The sequence below is a fragment of the Notamacropus eugenii genome, chromosome 2, assembly GCF_028372415.1.
Source record: "Notamacropus eugenii isolate mMacEug1 chromosome 2, mMacEug1.pri_v2, whole genome shotgun sequence".
Taxonomy (NCBI): Eukaryota; Metazoa; Chordata; class Mammalia; order Diprotodontia; family Macropodidae; genus Notamacropus; species Notamacropus eugenii.
In genome coordinates, this window is record NC_092873.1 from 190,581,412 (window position 1) to 190,600,891 (window position 19,480).

The following is a 19,480-nucleotide window of genomic DNA, read 5'->3' on the forward strand; positions in this document are numbered from 1 at the left end:
TGAGACCAGAATTGAACTCAGGAAAATGAGTCTTCCTAACTCCAGGTGCAGCACTTCATTCACTGTACAACCTAGCTTCCCCTAAGACTTCCTACTAATTAAAATCAGAGAAAGGAGACTTGGATATGAAATCATTTTCACAATGAGCTAGAAAAAACTCGGTATCAGAGACTTAATGAAAGATGAGCTAATTGATCTCTTCAAAACCAGAGACTCCAAACTGCTTTCCAATCAAGGAAGTCACAAAATGTTTGTTGTACCCTTAGAGAAGCACATGCCATTTCTACTAAATGGGCTGAGGCAGGGCTTGAATTCTGTTTATGACAACTTATCTCTGTGAATCAAGATTCTCAGTCCTGTTCTCAATCAAATCCAAAACAAGAAACAAACTGGAGGCTGAACATGGTATGTGGGCGTTTCTTGCAAAAACAACACCCAAGAATAAAGCTGTTGGTTGACAAGAAACAGAATCAAAGTTCTTATTAATTTATTTGACTGTGCTCTGGTAAACATCTAACAGCTTTATGATATTAAAAAAAAAAAGTCATGTACCAAAGTTTTCTTTATGAAAAAATAATCTTTTCATTTCATTTGTTATGTGTATGTACATGGCAAACCTATAGAATAGATCTTCATATGGTATAGAACAGAGAAGAGAGTTCATAAAAGTTCATATTAAGTTTCTGCTATGGGTTAGGCATTACACTAAGGACCTGGAAATACAAAGAAAGGTGAAGGAGATCTATTGCAAGTCAAGGGACTCTGGGGACTGAAAAAACAACAACAACAACAACAAAAAACGTGGGAACTCCTCCCTGCCCTATGGTTTCTGTGTCCAGGCAGATCCAAATGTGACTTACAGGATTCTAAAATGTTATTAAACCAAATAATCCGTGCTGGGAAACTGAATTCCGTCTTCAAAAGAAGTTTTTCTTAAGATGCTGGGTATTTATCCATGTCCTCCAAAAAACAGCAGGGTGGGATACCAATGCTCATTTGCCACATGGACAGAAGACTTTAGATGGTGCAAGAAAGAATGTGCCATTATTTTGAAGAAGAAAACAACTATTGTTTAATGTTTAAAAAATAAAAAAAATATTGTATAAACAGCTAACAGCTGGGGTTTTTTTTTTTCCACTTTGCTATTACAGAGCAAAGAGCCAAAAAAACAAAAGACACTCTCAAGGGTGGTTTTCATTCAGAGCCCAGTTTTTTCTCCACAGCTAATTTTAACCCAGAAAAAGGCCCTTTCTGGTTTTATTTTGTTTTTGAAGAATAGGGGAAAAAACCTGAATTTGAGTAGAATGCCACAGAGACCAAGCCTGAGCTAAAAGTGCTTTTGTTGTATGATGAGGAAGATTTATAAACAGCTGAGATGATTTCAAAGTGTCATTAAAAACAGAACATACACACAAACACACATATCCCAACCAAATAATATTCTCAAACCCTACCAAAACAAATGGAAGAGGGAAAAGGGGGGAAGCCACTAATCTGCCACATACAAGTGGGGGACTTGAGCTGTACCTGGGCAAGGTGCTTGTGACCCAGCTACTCAGTTCATTTCAGCTGGTCTCATGATGAGTGACAAAGTGACCATGCAGCAATCCACAAAGATCATTTTTTAAAAAATACATCATCCCAAATATAACAATAACTTTAGCAAAGCTGGGAAAGGGGGAAGGGGAATGCTAAGAAGCTACATTAAATCAAACGTACATGGAGGATTTGCAATGGACTTTGAAAAGGAATGATCACACGAACATTTAACAAAAGCCATCTACTAGAATGGAGATGCCAAAGTTAGGTAGAAATCAGTGCAGGGGAATCTCAATTATGAAGGCAGAGCTGGGAGGCATAGCTGCTCACTCCACTTCAGTGCTCAAATTTGCTCATAAAGTTTGCTTGCTTAGTCCTCAAACCTGGCATGTCCACCTTTCCCCCTTTCAACAAATTCAAACTTGACCCATCCTTCAAAAGTCAGCTCTTCCATGTGACTTTCTTCGTGTAACCCAATCAATTGTTTAGTCGTTTTCAATCATGTCCAATTCTTTGTGATCCTGTTGGGGTTTTCTTGGCAAAGCTATTCGTTTTACAGAAGACAAAAATAAGGCAGAGTTAAGTGACTTGCCCAGGGTCACACAGCTAGTAAGTGTCTGAGGCTACATTTGAACTCAGGTCTTCCCAACTCTAGGCCTGGCACTCTATCCACTGTACCATCTAGGTGCCCTTGTAAGTCAATACATCGAACTTCTGCAATCTTTAACAACCTTGATTACTGCATTCCTAGTTGCTTTCTGTCTATTACTATCATCTTCCCAAAGATAATGAGTTCTTTGCAGGAAGCATAACTTGTTACATTTTAAGAAAAAAATATCTCCCAAGGTACCTGGCACAGTTCTGAAACCACAGCATAAGTCTATTCAATATACATTAAGTGCCTACTATGTGCCAGACACTGTGATGGATGCTGGGGATACAAATCAGTCAACAACAATTTATTAAACCTCTATTCTGTGTCACACTGGGGAAATTAATACACAGATTAAAATAACCCATAATTGTAATAAAAACATTCTTACAGTCTAGATTCCTAAGATAGAAAATGATCTCCCTGAGTTCAAGGAGTTTATAGTCTAACAGGAGCAAACAAGTATAACACAAGGTAGAATGTGTCAACAGGGCAGCTAGCTGGCACAGTGGATAAAGTGTCAAAGCTAGAGTCAGGAAGACCTGAGTTCAAATCCAACTCCAGACACTTACTAGATATAAGACAAGTCATAGTCACTTCACCCTGCTTGCCTCAGTTTCCTTATCTGTAAAATGAGCTGGAGAAGGAAATGGCAAACTACTTCAGTATCTTTGCCAAGAAAACCCAAATGGGATCACAAAGAGTCTACCTTGACTGAAACAATTGAACACCAACAATGTGTCAAGGGCAAGGTGAGGGCTAAACAAGATTCACTAAGATGTCTGAGGAATGATAGAGATGCGATAGTGTCTTTCCCCTCCATGGCTGCTCAAGAAAGCTACCATAACTTTCCCACTCCTTCCTCAAAGATCTGAGAGGATCCTGCTTAGATCTCCTCTTGGTTACTTTGTTTCTATGGTGACAAGGATGGTCAGAAAAAGGCTGAGGAAAAAGACCAGATTGAGTGTGTGGCTTGGAGCTGGCCAGTCACGTAACAAATGTCATCCTCTGTACAAATCCTAAGGTTGTTTACCGAGAGGGTAGCAGCCACTTATACTCATTGACTCTTTGACCATGAAATGCAGTGTGGTCTTCTCTGGAAGGAATGGGGGGTGGGGAATTGTGGGAAGGAAGGTTGCTTTTTTTTTTAAACAAATCTGACTTTTGCCAAGCTTCAGTCTCCCTTGTTATCATAAGGTGTTAGGAGATTATAGTGTTGATATGGAAACGAAGGAGAGTTAAATAGTAGCTATAATTTTCAGACTAGGAGCTGGGACATTCCTGCCAAAATGAGATGTGTGTTCCTTGGGATGCAAGGCATGAGCTAATGACTAGACTGCTGGCCCCTCATCCTAATACAATGATGGGGGGGTCTGTGAATTAGTCCAACTGTTTGGGGTATAAATTTGGAATTGTGCAAGAAAAGGGACTAAATCCTTGATCCAGTAATCTCACGCTGGGACACATATCCCAAGGAGGCCAACAGTAGAAATACAGGCTGACTATGTACCAAAACATTCAAAACAGCACCTTTGTCGTAGCAAAGAAGAAAGAAGAGGCCCAGAAACTGAAGAATGACTTTAAAAAGTATGGTCCAGGAATGTAATAGAATATTACTCTGTCATAAGAAATAATGCACATGAAGAACTCAGAGAAATGTGAAATATATATGTGTGTGTGACCACAGCAGTAGCAGAAGCGTATACATAATAAATTAAAAGATAGCTCAAAATAAACTAACTGAATAATTAAAAGGCCAGTAACATTCCTAGAACATAGGACTGTTGACAAAGGGATGGGGGACTACTAGGTCAGAATGCTGTATACTTTGTCAATCAATCAATCAGCAAAGAACTTATTAAGCGTGTGGGTACTTAACAGGGTAGGCACTGGAGCTGCAAATAAAATGACTGACATCATCCCTATTTGAGAGGAATCTATAACTGAAGAAACAACTATTCACACATACATATGCATATATATTATATTCAGAAAATAAATACAAAGTAGTTCAATGCACCATAGTTTGGAAGGGAGAATGCTAGTAGCTGGGCCTTCATGTAGAAGGTAGAACTAGAACTGTGTCTTCAAGAAAGAGAAGAATTCTACGAGGTGGAGGTAAGGAGAAAGTCCATTCCAAGAATGGGGGAAAGCCAAGACAAAGGGAGGTGATGTGTTGTGTGTATGAAATGGATTTGCTTTGAACTCACTGCCTGAAGGCCTGGTCTTGTTACATTTTAGACCTTTACCCCAGAGGGCTGTGGACTCTCCATCCTTCTGTCATCAATTCAAGCCTTCTCACTGGACTCCTTTTGTAGGAGTCCAGTTCTATATAGCCACTTAACATCAGATTAGCTTTTACAAAGGAATATTTATTTCAAAGATGCAATAAGAAAAACACAAAAACATTCGCCCAACTTCTTGGAGGCATAATTACATCTTGGTATCTAGGAAGGGAAAAGAATAAGTTTGACAATTTAACCCAATTCCTCTATAGTGTTAACTCCCAGCAAATTCAAACCCAAAGCCAAACACCCTGGACCATTGCTTCTCAGGACTTCTAGCTGCAACATTTGGCTTGAATTCCTGGATTCTGGAATCCCCATGGCTCAAGTTCCCAGGTTGAAGACTCTCCTCCCTGTACCTAGGGCTGAAAAAGAAATGAAATAAACTGCAATCCCAGGCCCATTTCTCAAGGCCATGTGGCCTGGGAGGGGAGGAAGTAGTTCTCAGCTCCTTCTGTCTTACTGATTTATATCACCTGCTGTGAATGAAGGAGTCTTTCACCCCTAGAAAGAATGCAGGGGGAAAAGAGGAGTAAATTGTTCTTAGTCAGTCAGTTCGAACTACTAAGCCAATGAAAAAAGGCTTCTTCTAACCACAAGGTAACCTCTTCTATCTCTCAGAAGCAAGTCCTCAGAGTCCCCTATGTGAATTATTCCATTTTAGGCAATCTGGATGTGCACCAAACCCCCAACATAGGTGTGAAAAGCAGAGAGATGGACAGTTGTCTGGATCATAGCACAGAGGAAGGGAATGACATGCAAGGGAGGCTAGAAATATAGGTTGGGGCCAGATTGTGAAGGGCTTTAAAAGCTAAACAGAGGAGATTCTATTTGATCCTACAGGCAATAAGGTGCCACTGAAATTGAATAAGCAGAGGTGTGACATTGTCAGATTGTGCTTAAGAATAATTAATCATTTCAGCAGCAGTCTACAGGGTAGACTGAAGTGGTGAGAGAGTTGGAAAGGAGGAAGAAAGGAAGGAAGGAAGGAAGGAAGGAAGGAAGGAAGGAAGGAAGGAAGGAAGGAAGGAAGGAAGGAAGGGGGGAGGGGGGGAGGGAGGGAAGGAGAAAGAGAAGAAGGAAGGAATAAGGAAAGAAGAAAGGAATGGAAAAGAAAGAAGAAAAAGAAAGAAAGAAATAGGGAAGAAGGAAGAAAGGAAAAGGGAAGGAAGGAAAGAAGAAAAAGAAAGGAAGGAAGAAGGAAGGAAAGAAAGAATAAAGAGCAAACAAACAAAAAAAGAAAAGAAGAAAGAAAACAGTTCCTGTCCTCAGGGAGCTTATATTCTCCTGGAGGGATAGAACATATACACAGATTAAGTAAATATTAAACTACTGAGTGGGATCAGAAAGGGGTTCGTGGAGGAGGTGGCACCTGGGCTGTGCTTTGAGGGAAGCTAGGGACACGAAAAAGGTAGAGCTGAAGCAAGGAAGCAGAGCCTTCCAGATATGGGAGCACAGCCTGCAGGCAAACATGACCACGGCACCAAGGCATTCAAACTTAGTTGCAAGAAAAGCAACACTAATACAAGTAAACCCCATGTTCTACAGCATTTTGAAGGTTTATAAAATGCTTTTCTCACACCAGCCCTGGGAGGGAGGGAGAGAGAAGAACTTTTTCCAGAACAGAATCTGGTGAAGAGGTTTCCCTGGGATCGCATGGCTAATAAATCTCAAAGCTCAGATTCAGACTTGAGTCTTTCCTATGAGGAATAAGTACTGTCAAACTAGAATTAAACCTTTTCCAACTTAACCTGTTGCAGAAAGGCATAGGCCTCTCTTTGCCCTTTGGGAGTCCACTACATCAGTCATGGCTTCTGTGCCCTCCCTTTCTGCTCCCCCATTCCTTCTGCTGTAGAATTTTCCCAGCTCCACCCCCTTTATGGCATCCCTGGACAGGTCCTGGCCTCTGACTTGCTCTCCAAACCCTCCTGATTCATCATGTTGTTTTCTTGCCTGTACTGTCTGATAGCTGAGGCTAGAAGCAGAGACCAGAACCCAAACCCAGCAGAGTGCCCTAAATAAATGAGCCAAACCGTGTGGGGCCTGGCAGTGCCAGCAGCACGGCTTACGAAACAGTAACAAAGGGATAGCACACAAGCGCCTCTTTGTTGTAGCCAGCCTAGCATTATATTCAGGCCTGGAAACAGCAACTTTATGAGAAAATGCCTTTCTTATTAAGCAGTGACTGAGTCTAATTGTAGCTTGCAGTTACCCATAGATAGCATCTCAAAAGGGTTGGCCTTTGAAGTGACCCATCTTAACACTCCTCCAGCCTTCTTGAATTCAGGTGAATCACGGATCTAGTGCTCACTCACAATGCCCAGAGCCTCCCACTAATGCTTTCTGGATCCTTTAATAACTAAATTCCCTTGGAGGAGCTTCAAGACAGACTTACTGTTATGGAGTGAAACTCAGTAACAAAGAACTTCGAGTGTCGATAAAAATTTCCTGACAACGTCCTCAGGTATCAGGGATGGCTTTCTTAGTTTGTTAGTCTCTTTCTCCTGACAAGCCCCTGGAGGTTAAAAAACAAAAGTCAATTTAAGTAAATTTGGGTCAAGGGCAGCAGGAAGGCTCCAAATCACCTTCAGCTGCATTTTTTTTGTGACTGTTTGGGGCTTGCTGACAGTATCTTTAGCTTTGTCTACAGAAGGAACCCTTCTCCGACTCTTGACCTTCCCCTCAGGATAGTAGTTCCCAACCTCCACTCCACCACCACCACCACCCACAGCTAGAATCCTACCTTAGCTTTCCTCAGAAAAGGAGAGTCCAAGTTCTTGGCCAAAAGCGTAACAGGGAAACATATTCTTTACTTATTGTTCTGAGACTTGTTGTTGAGCAAGGAGTGTGCTCTGTGTTGAGAGTAATCAAGGTTAGGATGGTAAGGTAAGATTCTTTGGTTTTTAAATAAAAAAAACAATTTCTAAAATATTTTCAGCACAGACTAGGTGAATAGCACTGTTAGGAAATATGAGTGAGTCAAAGAACTGTGAGGTACAGACACTAATGTTAAAAATAGAATCTTATTGGAGAGAGACAATAGAAATAGCTACCATTTATATGGTATTTTATGTGTTGCAACGTGCTTTACATATGTTAGCTCATTTGATCCTTACAACTCTGTGAGGCAGGGGCTTGTATACATCCCCGTTTTACAGATGAGAAAATTGAGGAGGCTGAGAGATAAGGTGACTTACCCAGGGTCACAGAGCTAATATGTTTCTGTAGCAACATTTGAAGTAAGTTCTAGCCTACAGAGAGAGAGAGAGAGAGAGAGGAAAGTAGAGAGACAGAGAGAGAGAGAGAGAGAGAGACAGAATGGAGAAGTGGCACAATATATAATTAAGGGAGAAAAAAGAAGTGTAATATGACATAATGGATAGAGTCAGGCTTGAAGGCAGGAAGACTTGGGATCAAATTTATCTCTGACATTTACCAGCTATATGACCACAGGCAAATTAGTCAATAAGCAATTTATTAAGCACCTAAATTGTGCCAGGCATTGTACTAAGTATTGGGATTACAAAGAAATGTAAAAGACAATTCCAGCCCTCAAAATCTAATGGGGAGGCAATATGCAAACTACTACGTACAAATGAGGTATAGAGAGGATAGATTGGAAATGATCGGTACTAGAATGAAGGGGGACTGGAAAAGGCTTCCTGTAGAAGGTGGGATTTCAGCTGGAACTTGAAGGAAGCAGGGAGACAGAGCTGAGGAGCAAGAGCATTCCAGGCCTGGGGGATAGTCACTGAAAAGGCCTGGAGTCAAGAGATTGAGTGTCTGGTAAAAGAAACAAAAAGAAAGTCAGTGTCACTGGGCCACAGGATACATGGGTGTGAGTAAAGAGTAAGAAGACTGGAAAGGTAGGAGGGGGCTAATTATCAACGGGCTTGAACACCAAATAGAAGATTTTCAATTTGATCCTGGAGGTGATAATTAGGCATTAGAGTTCATTGACTAAGAGGATGAAATGGTCAGATCTGCTTTCTAGGAAAATTAATCTGACATCTGAGTGGAGGGTGAAATGGAGTGGGGAAATGCTTGAGACCAGGGGACCAACCCGCAAGCTATTGTCATCGTCCAAGCATGAGGTGATAAGGGCCTGAAAGAAAGGGGTGTTATGAAGGTAAAATTGATAGTACTTAGCAGCAGATTGGATGCACGGCTTACTTGAAGGATGATGTTATCCTCAACTATAACAGGGAAATTCAGAAGAAGGAAGAGTTTGGACATGTTCTGTTTTGGACATGTTGATCTCAAAATGTTTATAGGACATCTAGTTTAAGATGTCTAAAAGGCAATTGGAGATGTGAGTCTGTAGTTTAGGAAAAAGATTAGTGCTGAATAAGGAGATCTGAAAATCATCAGCATAGAGATGATAATTAAATCCATGGAAGCTGTTGAGACCACCAAGCAAAACAGAAAAGAGACAGAGCATTGGAGGACACCCATGGTTAACAGGCATGACCTGGATGAAAGTTCAACAAAGACTAAGAAGGAGAAGTTATACACGGAGGAGAAAAACCAGGATAGAATAAGTACCACAAAAACCTAGAGAGAAGAAAGCATCAAGGAGAAGACGGTAATAAACTGTGTCAAAGGTTGCAGAGAGATGAAGATGAGGACTGAGAAAAAGATACTAGATTTGTTCATTAAGAGATCATAAGCAGTTTTGGAAGGAACAGCTTCAGTTGAATGAATGATACGGTCAGACACCAGATTTTAGAGAGTTAAGAGAGTGAGAGAAAAAGAAATGGAAGCTTGAATTGTAGACTATCTTCTCAAGAAGTTTAGTCACAAAAGGAGGAGAGGTTTGGGACAATCTCTGAACCCCCAGCAACTCTCTAAGTCTTATCTACTAAGGAATGGAGAGCTTGTGATTGGTTTTAGTGGAGGGAGTTCCCACACTAAAAAAATCACAGAAAGTTTACATATTGACTTTAAGTGGCATACCTAACCAGTCCAAAAGGATTTCAGAGAAAGGCAAAATTACCTTGGGCTGGAGTCAGAATAGTAAAAGAAGCTGGGCCTTGCCTCGATCTTAAAGGATGAGTAGGATTTATATTGATAGAAAGGATAAGTATTCCAGGAGGGAAAAATAGAATACTGGAAGGCAGGGAAGTGGAAATACACAAGAATATTCAAGAAATATTAAGTGGACTAGTAGCTAAATGAAAAGGCTTGTATAGAAGAAAATAAGATTGGAAAGTCAGGTTCAGTTATTTTAGAGAACTTTAAATGTTTAACAATCCTAAGAGGACCTTGGATTTCAGGCTAAAGAGTCTGGACCATAGCCTATAGAAACTGGGGAGTCACTGAAAGTTAATGATTGTTAAGTTCATAATAAAAAAAGAGAATAATTTTTAAAGAAAGGAAGAGATTAGTTTAAGAGTCATTGTGAAGAGAGAACAATTAGAGTTGGGCCAGGAGATGGATATGAATAAGGTTCTGTGGGTTTTTTAAAAAACAAATTTCTAAAATATTTTAAGCAGCAACTATATAAATAGCACCATGTTAGGAGCTCTGAGGAAGTCAAAGAAGTGTGATACACAGACTCTAGAATCTTGTTGAAGAAATATAATATGCATGTATGCATATATCCACACATATATAAAAATTCATAGTATAATATATGATTAAGGGCTAAAACAAGCCATATAGTGTCACTGTTGTTAGAGTGGTAGATTCGGAGTCAAAAAGACTTGGGCTTTAATTTTACCCCTTGGTGATTGCCTAGACATCGTTAACAGAACAAGTTAGCAGAGCATTGTTACAGGCTGTGTAACCCAACTACAAGGTAGGGAAGAGGCAAGTACTGTCATAGTACCAGGAAGTACATCGGTACTTTCATTTCCAAGGTAGTTGCTCTTAGCCAGTATAATTAAGCCATGAAAACAAATGATATTGCTGATATGTGCTTCTTAAAATGAGCAACATCATTCTGCAGTCAGATTGAGCATTTCCAGAGAAGAGAGAGAAAAAGATCAAACCACTATCTTAGGAGAGGGAGATAGTACAGTTGCAACGGGCTGGGATTTCAGGTATCTTCATGTGTATCTTTGGGTTCTGGTGGCACAGTGTCCATTCAAGAAGGACAAGCGTCCTTGGGATCTACAGCTAGGTTGAAAAGTTGCCTGCAGATCTCAGCATGGAGAACACCCAAATGGAACTAGTCACTAATGATCTAAAGCCTAATTCCAGGATCATTCCCTTTTCCCCACTGTATATCCCTTAGAAGTCAGGGATCCTGAAAGATATGGCAGACAAAGAAGAGAGGTCAAAGATTTGTCTAAGGCTGGGACCTGATATGTTCTGGAGATGCAATTGACAAAATTAAGAGAAGTCAGGAAGAAGAACACTTTTGGGGAGGAAAATGATGAGTTTGGCTTTAGAAATGCTGAATTTGAGATGATGCACTAATATCCAGACGAATACATCCAGCACTGAAAGAGAAGAAGCCGGATCTTGGGAAAGGTCAAGACTAGAGATACAGATTTAGGAAACACTCCAACAGAGGAGATAATTGAGGCTGTAGAAATGTTTAAAGGTACTGGTGATGGGGTGTAGGCTCTGGGAACCCCCTTGAACTTTTCTTGAATCTTCCCACTTGATCTGGCATTTGCCTCACCAAATCTGTTACCCCTTAACGTAGCCTAGCCCTCCATTGTTTGTTATCTCCAGGTAGCCTTCAGCTACTTCCCACCCTTAATCCCATTCTCTTGGTTCCTGGAGTCTGACCTCTAGACAACCCAGCTACTAGCTCCCATCAAGACCCTCCCTGAACCCCTTCTCCATCACCCCAGGCTAACCCTAGATCCCCCACAATCTTTCTATATATAAGATCCATCTTGCCTCCATGAAGGTGCTCAGATTCAATCTACCTGCTTGTCAATAATTGACAAGCATCACAAATGCTCTGATTCCTTAAGAGTCTATCCAATATGGCAAATCTTTAATAAACTCTGTTTTTCTTTAGCTGAAAGAAGGCATGAGTTGAATTCATTTGGGCAGGACCTGGTGTGTCATTATTTTGGGGTCGTGAGCAGTTCTAAACCTCAACACTGGGATCCCAAAATAGCAACATGTGATTTCTGCCCAAATGAATTCAACCCACACTTTCTTTCAGCCAAAGACAAGGTATATTAGAACACTGATAGAAGGTGGGTGTGATCCTAAAAATTCGCCCTTTCGCAGATGAGACTAACTCTTTTTATAGAAAAAAGATCTGTGAGAAGGAGTCTCTAGGGAGGATCTGCATGGGAGTGGCTAGCAGATTGAGGTGACTGGGAGGCAACAGAGAAAGGCAGGAAATGCCAGAGACCTGGACCACAAGGCCAAGGGAGAATGAGGTCTAGATGAGATCAAGGGCAAGAAGTAGGCTGGCAATCTGGAGAGAATTGGGGTAGATTGGGCATAGGCCACAATGAAAGGCCAGTTGAAAGGATTACTGGGATGCCTTAGGCCAATGCCAAAGACTTGACTGTATGGGAAAGTTCAAGGAGATTTAAGGAAGTGTTCCTGTACCCTGTCATTCCCACTTGAAACAAATGGGACCCAAATTCTCTTCAGGAAAGGGGCAAAGGTCTCAGCTTTGGCTTGTAGCCCATAAGAAATACATAAGATCACCAAGTATAGAGAAAAAGATATTCAATACCTATTCAGTATCCTCAGTTGCCTCTCCTCTTATTGAAGGACTAGAGGGCAGAGCAATGAACCCCTCTCAAGGCCTCCTTTTATAAGAGGCTCAGATTCTTCCAGCTAACTTCATTTACCATTAGCTTCTCTGATAAGACTCCAAACACATCATGACCTTCCTCGAGTTGAGCAACCTCTAGCAACCTTCCCTTTTCAGTTTCCTTTCATGTACTATCTTTCTTCTGTAAAGACTGTAAGCTCCTTGAAGTCTAACGTTGTTTTTCTTTTTCTTATTTTTATCCTCAGTGCTTAGAGAGGTTGGTGACCTTGCACAGCCCTCCCTCACTCAAATCAAAGTCAACTACAAGTCATGTCATCATCTTGATGTCACAGTCCTCTTCGAGAGCAAAGGCCAAACACACAATCCTCAGGGCTTAGCACAATTCCTGGAACTCTGTAGGCATTTAATAAATGTTTAATGACTATTTATTGACAATTGAGAAAGGAGCAGAGGGTCAGGGACCAACTCTTGGAGAGGGCCCATGGTTAATTTTGAGTTCATATAGATGGTAGCAGTTTGATTTACTGAAAATACCAATAAGTTGAGTGCTTTGTTACTACCTTCCAGAGCTGGTTGGACCAAACCTTCTCTTCCTGTGCTAGGGGTCATTTTTACTACAAGAACCTCTTTGGTTTAAAATTTAAAAGGAATAATTAATGAGAGTCCAGAGGTTGGGCTAAGATCCTATCTGAGGACCCAGGCCTGAACATGACTGTTAGCTAAGGTATAACCATGATACCAGGTCAAAGGGCCAGCTGATAGACCTGAGGGTTTAGGAACCTCAAAGGCTCTCTCCAGGAGGAAAGCATAGCACCTGTTTAGCTAGGACCTAGACCTATTTGTAATGGGTGCTGTATAGGTTTGAACTGGGGAAAACAAGTTCTAAAGGTAATAATAGTATTGAGCGGAAAGATCATCAGTGACTCAAATAGGTCCTTGGAAATGAAAGGCCCAGGATTACTTATATTCCTCTCCCAACATGCCTTCCTATTGTCCTCTTGCCATTCTAGGTCATGGAAAGGGAAAGAAAGGAAGGGATGCTGAGACATGACCAGATAGTTGCCTCATTAGTCAGGATGAGCTCTGAAAAGGTGATTTTCTTTTTTGCAAGATTTTTGGATGCCTTTTGTGTTGTTTTTTTTCACCACACTCACTTCCTGATTTTTATTCCTTCTCTCTGTCTCTGTTTCTCTGTCTCTTTGTGTGTCTGTCTCTTCTCTTCTTTTCCTCTCCTCTCCTCTCTCGCTCTTTCTCTCTCTCTGTGTCTTTCTCTCTCTCTGTCTCTCTCTTTCTGTCTCTGTCTTTCTGTCTCTCTCTCTCTCTCTGTCTCTCTCTCTTTCTCTCTCTCTCTCTCTCTCTCTGTCTTTCTCTTTCTCTCTCTCTCTCTCTCTCTCTCTCTCTGACAATTCAGGCAAATCAAGGACTTCTTGTGATTTACTTTGTATCCCCAAAGACTAGCATAATGCCTGGTACTTTATAAGGGCTTAGTGAATATTTATTGATTGACTGATAGATCACTGAACAGGGCAACTGTATTCTAATAGTATATACAACATTCCATGCCTCTTTAGTGAGAAGAAGGAAGTGTACTTCATCATCTGGTCTGTAAAATAGTCATAACAACATTAATAATTTTGTTGTTGTTCAGTAATGACAGCCTCTTCCTAACTCCATGTGGTGTTTTCTTGGCAAAGATGCTGGAGTGGTTCGCCATTTTCTTCTCCAGCTCATTTGTCAGATGAGGAAACTGAAACAAACAAGATTAAGTGACTTGCCCAAGGTCACACAGCTAGTAAGTGTCAGAGGCTGGATTTGCAGTCAAGTCTTCCTAGCTCTAGGCCTGGTACTCTATCCATTGTGTCACCTAGCTGCCCTAATAACAATAATAATAGTAATAATACCTCACATTTAAATAGTACCTACTATGTGCCAGGCACTAGATTAAGTGCTTTATATTATTTATACTTTAATTTATATTTATATATTATACATTATATTATTTTAATTTGTAGTATTCATTTGATCCTACAAAAAATAGCAGCTGCTATTATTATCCTTATTTTACAGCTGAGGAAACTGAGGAAAACAGAGGCTGAATGACTTGCTCAAGGTTGCATAGCAGGTAAGTGACTCCCAGTCTTCCTGACTCCAGGCCCAGTGGTCACTGTATTTAATTTCAGATGCCTTTTAATACTGTTTTCCTTCACATTATTGTAGTTAAATCAATAAGCATTTGTCACATGCTCACTGTGTGCCAGTGTCAGATACTAAGCACTGAGGATACAAAGATGGGAGTTGGGGGAAGACAGCCCCTCCCCTAACGGAGCTTACATTCTTATGAAGCACTGAGCCAATAGCAGACACATACACAGTTGATGAGAGACACTCTCAAGAGGATCAAGACAGGAACAGATGGGGGTAATCAGGACTCTTGGAATAGGTGGGATTTGAGTTGGATCTGGAAGGAAGTCAGAAAAATAAGGAGTAGATCATTTTATGTGTGAGAGACTAATGCAAAGGCTCAGCCAAGATGGGAGATGGAGTTTTGTATTGGGGGAACTGGAAATGGGTCAGAGCTACTTGGAAAATAAAATCAGTGAAGGAAGAAAGGTGAAGGACAACTGGAAAGGTAGGAGGGGGCCAGATTATGTAGGATTTTAAATTCTTAATAAAGAAGTTTATATTTGATCTGGGAGGTGATAGAAAGACACTGGAGCCCACTGAACAGGGGATCAGGCCCATGATTTTAAAAAATCACCTTAACAGCAGAGCAGAGGGTATATGCTATGAAACGCTGGCAAAGACGGCACAAGACATGTGACAGGAATGTTACAAACATCGGAGTTGGAGAGCAGGAAAGAAAGGACTCTATCTTAAAACGGTTCAAAACCTTTTCAAAAATTACAGTGGGGCAGAGAAAAGGATTACTTCAACTGCTTGAGGTTTGCCTGCCATGCTTTGAGTCCCAACATAGTTATGAAAATCCTATTAAATGGGGCCTTTTCTTCTCAATCAATATTCCAGGATCACAAAACCAGAAATAACTGACCTGGGAGAAGATGACCAGATTACTTAACTTGTAGTCATCCATCTTTTCTTCCTTGTTCAGGACAGGAAATAGACCTGGGATCATTTTCATTTCATCTTTAATTACAATCAGACTTTCATTCTCTCACAGAAGGCACCAGCTGAGAGAGTAATAACCCCTTCCAGGAGTGGGGCATTTGCCTGCTGACTCACCTGTTGGCAGAGGAGGAGGATCAAAGATTTTGTTCTTTGTTTTTTTTTCTCCTTTTTCAATTTGTCAAAGACTCCCATTACAGATAACTGGGATAATACAGTAATAAAAACTGATGTCTTCAAATCCTGGAACCTCAGGGTACATAGACATCCAAGCAGTCCTAGAATCCCAGATAGGGGGTGGGGAGGGGAGAGGGAGAAGGGTTGTTTTTAACCTTCAGAGATAGTCAATAGCACCAGAGAGAATGCTGGGTACTGCTCTTTCCTCCTGGCATATGACTACCTGGTGTTTTCCAAGCCCCTGACTTCCTCTGGGAGAGGGCATTGGAATCCTTTAAAGAATATCACTCTCCCAGCAGCAACAAAAGGGATGGAGAAGCTTTTGGAAGCTCAGCTGTGAAATCCCCTTGTGTTGGAATAGAACCAACCACTTGATCTTTTTGAGTATCCTGAAAATTAGATGCTTCTGCTCAGCACTTTGCCCTTTCCATGTCTCTGACGTGACTAAGAACTCCAGAAGCAGCTTCAGAGATAGACTGCTTGGACCTTCTGGCCTTTCCTTCTCTAGTCTGCCAAACATCAACGAGAGAAACACCTTGATCCAGAGAAACTCTCTGAAATTTAGTACCATCTGGTATAAGAAACAGGTGAATGATTTTTTTGTTACCTCTGAGAGTTTTTTGGTTTAAAAAAAAAGAATCAGCTTTCATATTATCGTAGAATTTCAGAGCGTGAAGGTGCTGGGGTATCCAACTGGACCAGAAAATATTAAGCTTTTCTGTGTCATGGATCCCTTTGGCAGTCAAGTGAAGACTATGCACTTTTTTTTCAGAATAACATTTCAATACGCACAAAATAAAATACATGGAATGACAAAGGAAACGTATTGAAATAAAGGTATAATTTTTTCCCCCATCCAAATTCACAGAATCCCTGAATTCTACCTTCAGACCCCCCAAAACCTCGGGTTCTAGTCCAATTCAACACTGACCACAACCTCCCTGAACAAGTAGTCCTCTAGCCTTTGCATGAAGAACTCAGAAGATAGAGAAGGTCCCTCGATAGCTCCATTTCACTTTGGCTCTCTCTCTCTCTCTCTCTCTCTCTCTCTCTCTCTCTCTCTCTCTCTCTCTCTCTCTCTCTCTCTCTCTCTCTCATCAAGCAGAACTACCACTCCTCATTCTGCCCTCTAACACAGCAAATCTAATTTCTCTTCTGCACGGCAGCCTTTCAAATACTTGAAAGACAACTAATATGCCTCTCATTTATTTATTTTGGGAGGCAGTTGGAGTTAACTGACTTTTCCAGGGTCACACAGCTAGTGAGTGTCTAAGGCTGGATTCAAACTCAGGTCCTCCTGACTTCAGGGCTAGTGCTCTATCCACTGTGCCACCTAGCCACACCTTACTATGTCTTTTGAGCCTTCCCCTCTCCTGGCTCAGTTTTTTCCAACCAGTTCTCAGATAGCATGAAGTCAAGTTCCTTCACCATTTTACTTGCTCTCCTTTGGATGTTTTCCAGCTTATGAATGGTGAGTGATGCCCAGAACTGTTTACTTCTAGCTAGAGGTCATAGGTGGGGGAGAAATATCAATGAAAACTAATGATGGTGTTGACAAGTTACTTGAGGGTTCTTTTATTTTTAATTAATGAAAAACATAGGTAAAGTATTAAAATAAGCCAAATTCATGGTATAGAGATGTTTCCCTTAATTTTTTAGAGTAGGGAAACAAGATAGTAAATGCAATGTAAAATACAGGTTTTACTTTTTCTTTGGGTTACAATAGCTCAAAAATCCTTCTCTGATGCTGCAGTGGGGCAGGGAGGGGACCCTCAACTCTCAAAGTACTGGTTGCTCTTACTTGTTGGGGGAAATCTTCCATACTGTGATGGAGCAGATTTTCCACTCTTTGGGGACGTCCCAGTCTAGCTAAGTAAGAGTGGGGCCATCGCAAGTTGTCCTGACATATGTCTTGCTACTGGACTGGGATGAATGTGGAGGAGAGACTGGGGCTGACAGCTTTGCACAGCTTTTCTCAACTCAAATCCAATTCACTTGCAAGTCATCACTCTTCTCATGTCACTGGTCCTTTTTCAGAATGAAGAATGAACAGTAGCTAAGTACTAAGAGGCTCATCACCAGAAGTAGCATTGTACTTGAGATCTTAGGGAAAGCTCAGGTCTCTTATTTTAAAGATGAGAAAACTGAGCCCCAGGAAAGGGCAAGACCAGGATTTCTTTTCCTTTTTTATGTCATGTATCCTTTTGGCAGTCTGATGAAATTTTTCAGTATTTTGTTTTCAAATAATTAAAGAAAATGCTCAATTTTAGTTTAGAAAATGAAAATAAAGATGCATTTTTTTTCTTATCTAACTTTAAGGACCCTTCTGAAATCTATCCAGAATATCCATTAAGGGGAATACTATTGTGCTATAAGAAATGACAAGCAAGGTAATTTCAGAAAAACCTGGAAAGACTTACATGAACCGATATAAAGTGCAGGGAGCAGAACCAGTAGAACATTGCATACAGTAACAGCAATATTGTATGAAGATCAACTGTAAATGACTTGTCTATTCTCAGCAATACAGTGATCTAAGACAATTCCAAAGGATTCCTGATGAAAAATGCTATCCACCTCCAGAGAAAGAACTGATGAAATTTGAATGCAGATTGAAGGATACTATTTTTCATGATTGTTCATTTTTTTTGTGAGGTTTTTTTGGTCTGTTTTTTCTTTCATAACATGAGTAATATGAAAATATGTTTTGCATGACTGAACATGCATAACCTATGTTAAATGGCTTACTCAGGGAGGGGAGAGGGGAGGGAAAGCGAAAATTTGGGACTTAAAATTTTTTAATGTATATAAACATTGTTTTTACATGTAATTAGAAAAAACAAAATACTATTTTTGAAAAAGAATATCTACTAAGAACCCCTGTGCTAGCTATTTAGTCAGCCCTGGCAACCCATGAAATAGATTAAAAATGGTCTTCAGGTTAGTGTACTTCCATTTCTGTACTGACAGTGATAGAGGGATGGAAAAGCTACATATAAGTTGCTGGAATTTAGACACGTACAAACATCTATTTCTTTGTGTGGGGTTTTTAAAAATTAATTTGTTTTCAGTTTTCAACAATTACTTCCATGAATTTTGAATTTTCTCCTCCCTCTGCCCCACTGTCTTCCCAAGACGGCATGCAATCTTATATGGGTTCTACACATTCTTATTACAAACACCTATTTAACTACTGATATTTTAAATGAGGAGAGGCATCATGGTATAGTGAACAAAGTGCCACCTTGGAATCTAGAAGACTTTCTTCTCTCCTTGCCTTTGACCCTTACTGATTATGTGATTCTGGGCAAGTCACTTAAACTCTGAGTATCCCTGGTAGCTAAGACTATAAGTTTCAATGCAGGTATATACATCTATGAGTTCTCTGTTCAAATGAAAGAACTTTGTCTAATTACTGAGTTTAATCCCTACTCAGGAAATTGATATAGTATTTTAGTATAGTACTTAATGCATTTTTCCCATAACAAACCCATGAGGTAGGTAGTAAATGTATAATGATCACATATTTTTCTATATAATAACAATAATACTCATTTCATAGACAAGAACCCTGAGGAGCACAAAGATCATCACAATAGCTAATATTTTTAGAACTCTTTAAATTTTGTAACATTTTATAGCCTCATTTGATGTTCACAACAACCCTATGTGGTAGGTACCTGAAGCGTTGCTGTTCCCATGTTACAGAGGAGAAAACTGAAACTCAGAGTGGTTTGATGATTTGCCTTTGGTTACCCAGATAGGGTCAGAGAAGAAATCTGAACTCAAATTCTTTCTTTAGGCCAGAAGCTTTTTTCTTTGCAAGGACTTGGTCACAGTCATGGGGCTAATGAATAAGAAGTGTCTGACCTAAGAACTGAATTCCAGTCTCCTAACTCTAGGGGAAAAGCTTTTTCCATTAAATACTATTTTGGAAAATGTGCAACATTTGATCAGTCTATGTTAATCCCATAAATAACCTTTAAGCACACTAAGTAACCTTGA

General features: G+C 40.3%; 1 long non-coding RNA gene across 1 annotated transcript; it reads right to left on the reverse strand.

The window, feature by feature from the left end:
• Positions 1-4,542: 4,542 nt before the first annotated feature.
• On the reverse strand, positions 4,543-15,581 carry LOC140523774 (uncharacterized). Its single transcript, XR_011973467.1, has 4 exons — positions 15,416-15,581; positions 7,220-7,328; positions 6,872-6,991; positions 4,543-4,841 (listed from the first exon to the last, which is right to left on the reverse strand). It is a non-coding gene; the product is annotated as an uncharacterized lncRNA (long non-coding RNA).
• Positions 15,582-19,480: the final 3,899 nt, after the last annotated feature.